This window comes from Dipteris shenzhenensis, chromosome 2 (genome assembly GCF_047967505.1).
Source record: "Dipteris shenzhenensis isolate YYH24624 ecotype China chromosome 2, Dip_SZ_1.0, whole genome shotgun sequence".
NCBI classification, from domain to species: domain Eukaryota; kingdom Viridiplantae; phylum Streptophyta; class Polypodiopsida; order Gleicheniales; family Dipteridaceae; genus Dipteris; species Dipteris shenzhenensis.
The window spans coordinates 58880393-58888337 of NC_141597.1; the positions used below are offsets into that span (position 1 = coordinate 58880393).

Here is a 7945-nt window from a genome sequence, read left to right on the forward strand (position 1 = left end):
AGATCCTTTTGTTTAGCAATTTGTTCATCTCTCAACTTCTACTTGATATTTGCAACTACTTGGAAAATATCTATCTCACCAATAGGTAAGATATGCAACTCCATTAACCGGGATTTGAGAGAGGACTGGGAGAGTAGCGAGGGGGGAGGGAAAGGGGTACAAGGGAGGGATAGGTGAAGGGGAGGGAGAGAGGAGGAGAGGAGGGAAGGGGGAGAGGCAGGGGGGGTGAAGGAGGGGAGCTAGAGGAGGGAAGGGAGTGCAAGGGAGGGAGAGAAGGGAGAGGGGGCATAGGGGTGAGGGGAGAGGAGAGTGGCACTAAGGGGAGGGGGAGGGGGAGGGGAGGCAAGAGGACAAGGAGGTGGGGGCAAGTGGATAGAGAGGGGGAGGGACAGAAAGGGGGGGACCAAGAGCTTAATGGCGAGAGGGGAGGAGAGGCGGTTCGACAGAGTTGCACAAGGGCAGGGGCAATTATTTTTTGAGGAGCCATTTAACATATGTTAATCTCTCAATTTGGAGGGAGGGGGGCTTTTAAATTATGTTAATTGAATGATTTGTGGGGGAGAAGGGAGCCTGATTAGTCAAATATTGAATAAAAGTTGAGTAGTGGGACATAAGTAGGGGACACATAATAGCTAACTTCCCACACAAGTAATAGTAAAAATGTAATAGGAAAAGGTAGGAGGGGAGGAGTGGAAAGGCAAGGGGAGGGTAATAAGGATGTCCCTCTATTTATGAAGAGAACCTAGCCCACTCCCCTCTTATATTATAAGGGTGAAAATTTATAACCCTTATACTCTACTTCTTTTACCATATGTTCGTGTAGCTAGTGGGAAGACCTAGTGAGTTTCTATTAAAGGTTTTAATTTGAAGGCCCCCCTTTGCATGAAATTTTGAAGCTATCTCTTTGACCTTAGCTTAATTGGGTACTCCACTAAGAAATCAAGTGAAAAATAAAGGCCTTTTCAATGATCTTTCTCCTTAGCTTAAGTTATATGCATGGAATAATTTGTTGATATTAAAGGCCTGTAGAATACGTACATGGGAAGTATAGATGAGCAAACCAATGGAGGAATTACAAATTAGGTGAGAGCCATTAGAGGCTGAACAATAGTAGAGAATTAGTTAATCGCTAATTTCTCACATACCTAGCTAACTTCCATTAGGGGGCTGAGCAATAAGACATTTAGTTAATTGCTAGATTCGCACATACCTAGCTAACTTCCATTAGGCGGCTCATAATAGTAGAGAATTAATTAATCACTTACTTCTCACATACCTAGCTAACTTCCATTAGGAGGGCTGAACAGTAGTAGAGAATTAGTAGTAGAGAATTAGTTAATAGCTCATAACTAATCATTAATAGCTAACTTTCCACGGAGTTAATAATTCCTAACTTCCATTAGGGGGGCTAAACAATAGTAGAGAATTAGTTAATAGCACATAGCTAATCATTAATTAATAGCTAACTTTGAGTAGCAAGCAATCTCGGGAACTCTGCAAAGTTCCTCTAAGCAGCCAGTGAAGAAAGTGGGATCATACATAATTGAGGTTATCGGAACTTATCAGCTGCCCCCTTGTAGACTGACTGCCCCTCTCCCTCTTTCCTACATTGCAGATTTTTTGCATTCATTTCTTCTTATATTCAAGCTGAACTTTAGTGGAACTTCATGTGCGTGCTTTTCAGATGTGCCCTTTTGTTAAGCACAGTGTCAAAATTGCATGACTAATGGCATGAAACAGATCTTAGAGGGCCTTTGCAGAAAATGACAGAGTCATGATAGGTGGTGTATAGAGTGCCAACGTCGACAGATAAAGAAGGCACGAAATATGCAAGTGTGATGTTTGGGCTGATTCAATGTCTCGACATGTGGACCAGGTCACGAAATAGGTGTAAGGTTGCAGCCAGGGTGTGTTTAGGAAACATGTCTGGAAGAAGCGTTCGAGACAGTTCACAAATCGGCCTTTTGTCCTGGACCCTGTGCAGGACAGTGATGATGAAGATCTGAGCTGCCCTTGAAGCTTCACACATCAGCATAGGACTTGCAGCTAGTTTCACAATTGGCCTGCTTAAACCTGTTTCCAGGTGTGTAAACTTGCACCTCACGGGGTTATGTCATGGAGGGGAAATACGTATTTTTTATATGCCATGGAGGAGACCTTCCGATCGTCCGAAATTCATTGAAAATTCTCTCCATGACCCTCTCTCCATACCTTCATATGCTTCTTTCGCTCGCGTGCCCCCTCTCGCATCTACTCTCGTTGCTCCCTCGCATCTGCTCTGGTAGACTTTTTTTCGAAGAATAGATCGTCATCCATCCTCTTCCCCCCTATCCGCTTCTCCCTCCTCCAAAAGAATGGGATCTATGGGATAATGCCATGTCGTCCGCATCAGCAATCTTTTGAACGTGTGTGCCAGCGATGATAAGCAACGTTGACTCAGGATTCATCAGGCCTCAGGAGGCACCAAAATTGTGATTTACAAGGGAAGGATAAAACATCTTGTGGGTGTTCCTTGGGAAACAAACCTGACCTTTGCATGTGTTCCTTGGATAGGGAGAGGTTCAAACTTCATAGGCAATCTGCAGGGAGTACCACGAACTTCGCCATTCTGTCCGCGTGCACTATTAGTCCATCTCTATTGCTACTTAGCCCTATTGAAGAACGTTGCGAAGGTCATCTCGCTAGGGATCATCCTTAGTCTCCTTCTTGCTCGAGCCTCACACACGAAGGTATCTAATCGACTCAACAACAAGAAGGTCCTTTAGTCAACAGCTGGGTTCATCAGATATTGCAGGTAGTAAGCACATGTATCTAATTATTTGCCATGGAGTGACAGTCCTTTATGACATACTGACTTTGGTTGAGTATTCCTCTTTCCGTGGAGTGTTGCTGATTTATAGAACTGATGTACTAGAAATATTTCAAGAAGAATATTGCTAAGAATCCTCGTCGACTCCATCCACACCATTATGTCCAAATTGAAGGAAGGAAATCCTATTCTAAGAGCAAGTACGCTTCATAGGGCACACCAAATTTTATTTTTTTTTCAAGAACACATAGATATGTTCTTGAAGCAGGTACGCTTGATACATGCTTTCCAGGCATTTACCCAGTCCCTCCTAACCAAGTATAGAATAAAGAAGTGGAGGCGGTCTTGAATCGTTTACAGGCTTCAAAGATAGAGCCCGCAGGCATATAAGGTGCAAGCTGGCATGCAGTAGGGATGCCTTGAAGTTTGAGACCTGGTAGCTGTGCTGATTGGAGAAATCATAGTTCACAAGGCAAAATATTTCCTCATCAGGAGATGAATGTGTGCCTCAGGGATCATGTAATAGACAAAGTGTTTGTTAGTAGACCAAATAGATGACTTAGTGAGCAGACTAAGCAATGTAAGTTGCTCTTGCCATATTCAAGGACATGTAAATTTCACCCTGTGATCTTGTGGCCTTACTGCGCTATTTTCTTTGTATGTTTTAGTGATAGGCTTATTTTGTTTGAGTAGGCTAGAGGTACTCATATTGTTAATGGTTGCTTTGATGATTACTTTAGAATAACCATTCTTGTGAATCAAGCTTCTTGTTTTTTAAAATCAATTTGCATTGGTTTTATTTGCAGTAGGATTCTCGAGAATGGAAGAGTCAACGAATCCTACAATTAGAGCTCCCTACCAAAGCATTCCGGGTATGAGTTCATATGAGCAACAAAGGCCACAATTTGTTCAGCAGCAACAAGGCTTGCCGATTAGACAAGAATACTATCCAAGCTTAAATCAGCCACTTGTAACCTCATTTCCACACCCTCTCCAGTAGCCTTTTGATAGGATGAACACCTCTTTTCCACAATATCAATCAGTGGGAATATATGAACCTCATCCTACTAGAGATTTCTCATAGCATGCATTTCCACAAGCTACACTTCAGCAATCCCCAATGTCAGCGTTCTCTAGCTATCACGAGGAAGAGGGATTTCACGTAGAATTGGATAGTACTGAATCTTGGAGGGAGATTTGTGTCGATGAGAGAGTCTCTCATTGGTTAGCTTTGATAGAGAGAGAAAAGTATGCTGCCAACTTTGCAAGGGGTGATGTGGATTGGGCAGCATTGGTGTGTTTAAAAGAGGATGACCTTCGAAGTGAGCTTCTCATCCCTATCGAACCTGCAAGGCACATTTGGAAGGAGATCGAAAAATTGAAGCAAAAAGATGGTGGGGATAGCTCTTAGGTAATATATGTACTACTTTTTGTTTCACCTTGGATGATGTTGAGTTAAAAAATATGTTGCTCTATTTCTACTTGCCATTTTGGATTATTACCTCATTAGTGATTTTTTGTGATGACAACAGGGCTAAACAACATTTCGGAGAGGCTTGCCTATTTTCTCTCTTGTAAATATACTACAAGGCACTTGTATATACACTGCAAGGCAGGAATATAACATGATCACGTTTTATATTCAAGGTCTCCTTGATAGTCTTTTGTGGGTGTTCTTCAGTTTCTCTTTATACTTGTCATAGTAGGATTGTTTAGATGCAAAATTAAATCATGTTTTATAGTGTTGGCAGTTTACCAAGCAAATGTTTCTCTTTTTTCTGATTGCAGGATGTGTGCAATATGTGCAATGTGAAGATGTTGTCCAACTAGTGGAGTTTTTATAAATATGCAGACAATGTGTGTTTGATGATTTACCCAATCAAGATGGAAGAGCAGATGTTTCTCTTTTTTCTGATTGCAGGATGTGTGCAATATGTGCAATGTGAAGATGCTGTCCAACTAGTGGAGTTTTTATAAATATGCAGACAATGTGTGTTTGATGATTTACCCAATCAAGATGGAAGAGCACTGGAAATCAGGATGAGTTGTTAGCAAATGGAAGAGTCTTGTAAGCATCATGTTAAATGTGTGCTATCTCTAAAGCAGTTCTGTTGCAGTGTGCAAACTATTCATGGAGGGCCACAAGCTCAAGCAGTTGCAGAGGACGGGGAGCAAGAACCAAGTAGGGGAGGGTGCACTCGCCCACTTGGATTGACCTTGCATTGCAAAACAATTGTGATTTGGGTTTGTGGATCTTTGCAATTGTGGTCAGCCAATGGGACTCTTTCATCTCCCCGCATTGCAGACCTCTGCTTTAGGAACAGAGGCAATTTTGATTTCTGTTCTTTGCTTTTGCTTGTGTGATTTCTGTTTCTTTGCTTTTACCCACAAGTAGGTGTCATTGGGAACAGAGTTGTGATGAGACCGCAATCAAACGATCATTTATTTTTGCAACTCAGCTCCAGAGATGAACAAGGCAGAGGACTAGGAGCAGTAGAGCATTCTGGAGTGTTTAGATGTCTGATGAAGAAGAAGGAAGTGCAGGAGCAGAGTGTTGAGAAAAGAAGTTTGATGATGAAGAAGGAATAGCAGGAGCCGAGGATGCTGGAGACTGGAGTCTTCCGATGAGATGTTTGTTTAAGAAGGGAGAGCAGGAGAACATAATGTTTAGATGTTTTGATTGATTTCTGAGATCAGCTTCCCATCGATATCCACTTGGTTGATTTCAAACATTCTAACATGTTTCATGCCATGTGGATTATTCAATTCAGTACATCTTGTATGAAGCAAAATGTTGAATGCTAGTAATGAAGTTCTATCATTTGATTCACAATGAAAATTCAAGATCTATTATAACATTGATAAAAGCTTCACGCATCAGTCAAGGGCTACCGATTACTGTTAATCTCTTTGCTAACAATGTTTTTCCATTTGGACAAACCAAATATCCACCTCCATAAGATTCGATTACATTACAAAGCCACATCATTACTTGAAAGCAGTCTTTCCTCGTTTACACCAATGCACTCCTAGACATCATTCATTTCTTTTGAAGAAACAATTTTGCAAGGTTATCTCTAATTATTCCTGATCTAGCAACACCCTCATCAGCATCAAAGACTGCAGAACTTGGACTTGGATCTGTTGCCCTTGCTAAAAAAGCAGCCTCTGTAGCCATAGCACATGATTCAAGTCCATCCAATCCTGCATCTGCAATGGCAGTCTTGATTGCAGCCATCTATGTGGGCTCATTTGCTCCTTCCCTTCTTTTTTAACTACCCAACTTTGCAGCATGTAGGAGAACCTTGGCCTCCTCTATCCATGAAGGATCTCCCACTTCATTTCTGACAAGAAACATATTGTGTATGTACAACAGCTTGCAACTGTGATTACGTTTGTGTTCAAATCTGCAATCTTGGATAAAGCAAGTGCTTTTGCATCATGAATACTGCCACACATACCCACGTCAATCTCGAGGAATTGTTGGTCCATATCTATGGCTGCCATCAAGATTATGGAGTGGAATGACTTGTAGTTATAGAATTCATTGCCACCCAAGGAAGGTTTTACAATAGGAATGTGGCTTCCATCCACGGAGGCTATCATTTGAGGGAATCCACGGAAGTCCTCAAATTTCTTTGAATTTTTCTTAGCCCTTTCACCATACGGCCATCTGATATACACCTCCATCCAATATTGGGTTATGATACGAAGACCCTCTTGTATGATCCTTGCCACTATACTTTGGTCACAAAAGAACTTGGAGCTTATGGACAGCTAGCTATCTCCATGGGTAAGATGCCATAGAAAAATGGCAACCCTTCGTCGTAAAGAGATGACTCTTTTATTGGGTCCCAATTCGGTTTTCTCAAATCCATAGGCTTGGAAGATAGTAGAACATAACCACTCAAAGGTAGCCCTAGAACATCGATATTGCGACCAAAAGTCTTTAGCTTCATAGAATGGGTATACATTATACTCCCATGAATCTGTATGGTGAAGCAAAAAATCACGAACCCACACACGTTTCGCAGCAATATCATTTACCATAGTTGACATGAGCATTGCCATGGTTCCAAAAACAGCCATTCTTTCATTTAGTACCATATGTCTTTTCTTGAGATATAGAAGCATAAGCAACATAAGCATGAAAATCTTCAAATCTTCCTTGCCCATCACTAGATGTGCTGAGTTTGCAAATGCTTTATTCCACCAAAAATATTGTGGGCATTCACAAATCAAAAGACAATCAACTCTTGTTGTTTGCTACATCTATTTGCATGATTGCATAACCTGCCATTTCAACTCTGCATGTCTGCTATTATTTGCTACTCTTTATTCTACTACATTGAGCAAGGCACAACTCATAGATGCATCCAATAGCCTCACATTAAATGTTTGCATATCTCTTGCAATTTCTGTTCATGAGCATTCTGCCACTTTGAGCCAGACACAGCTCATAGATGCATCACATAGCCTGACATTTAATGCTTGCATATCTCTTCCAATTTTCTGTTCATAAGAATTTTTTGCTCATGAGCATTCTACCACTTTGAGCTAGACACATGCATTGCATAGCCTAACATTTAATGCTTGCTGTCTCTCTTTCAATTTTCTATTCGCATTGTGACAAACATAGGCTGATAGATGCAACACATAACTCATTATGTAAGACCTCAGATTGTGTATAGATAAACATTGCCATTTACAGCTTGCATTTCTTGTTCTTTCAATGGGACCTATTTCAAATTCTGTGGTTGCTCTGGGACATCATTGCCTCTTCTTCCTTTTATGATCTGATATTTGTTAGGTACTCAATGTGACCGAACGGGTGCATGTATCCTAGCTTTTCGTGCAAAGTTCTCACAGCAATCATCTTCCCCCTTTAATCATAATCCTCTACTATCATTGCAGCTGGAAACAAGCTTGGTGCCATTTCATTGCACGAAGGCATAGTTTGGCATAGTTGGATTGGAAGGTTCTGACTTCAGAGGACATGAGCATAGTTTGGCATAGTTGCAGGTCGAGTGAAGGTTCTGACTTTAGAGGGCGTGAGCAGCATCTCTAATTGACACTCCTTCTTGGCAATGCATTGAAGCTCGAGGCATCGGGAGATTTGTGCCAAGTCCAGTGAGC

At 41.4% G+C, this 7945-nt stretch overlaps 1 long non-coding RNA gene across 3 annotated transcripts; it reads left to right on the forward strand.

Annotated features, from left to right (window-relative positions):
* The first annotated feature begins 2505 nt into the window (after nucleotides 1-2505).
* On the forward strand, nucleotides 2506-5600 carry LOC147905058 (uncharacterized). Of its 3 annotated transcripts, XR_015542623.1 has the most exons (6): nucleotides 2506-2794; nucleotides 2901-3009; nucleotides 3102-3393; nucleotides 3619-4220; nucleotides 4342-4456; nucleotides 4598-4704. It is a non-coding gene; the product is annotated as an uncharacterized LOC147905058 (long non-coding RNA). The 3 variants fall into 3 exon arrangements; XR_015542621.1 differs by having other exon boundaries at nucleotides 3102-4220; XR_015542622.1 differs by lacking the exon at nucleotides 4598-4704 and adding an exon at nucleotides 4731-5600 and having other exon boundaries at nucleotides 3102-4456.
* Nucleotides 5601-7945: the final 2345 nt, after the last annotated feature.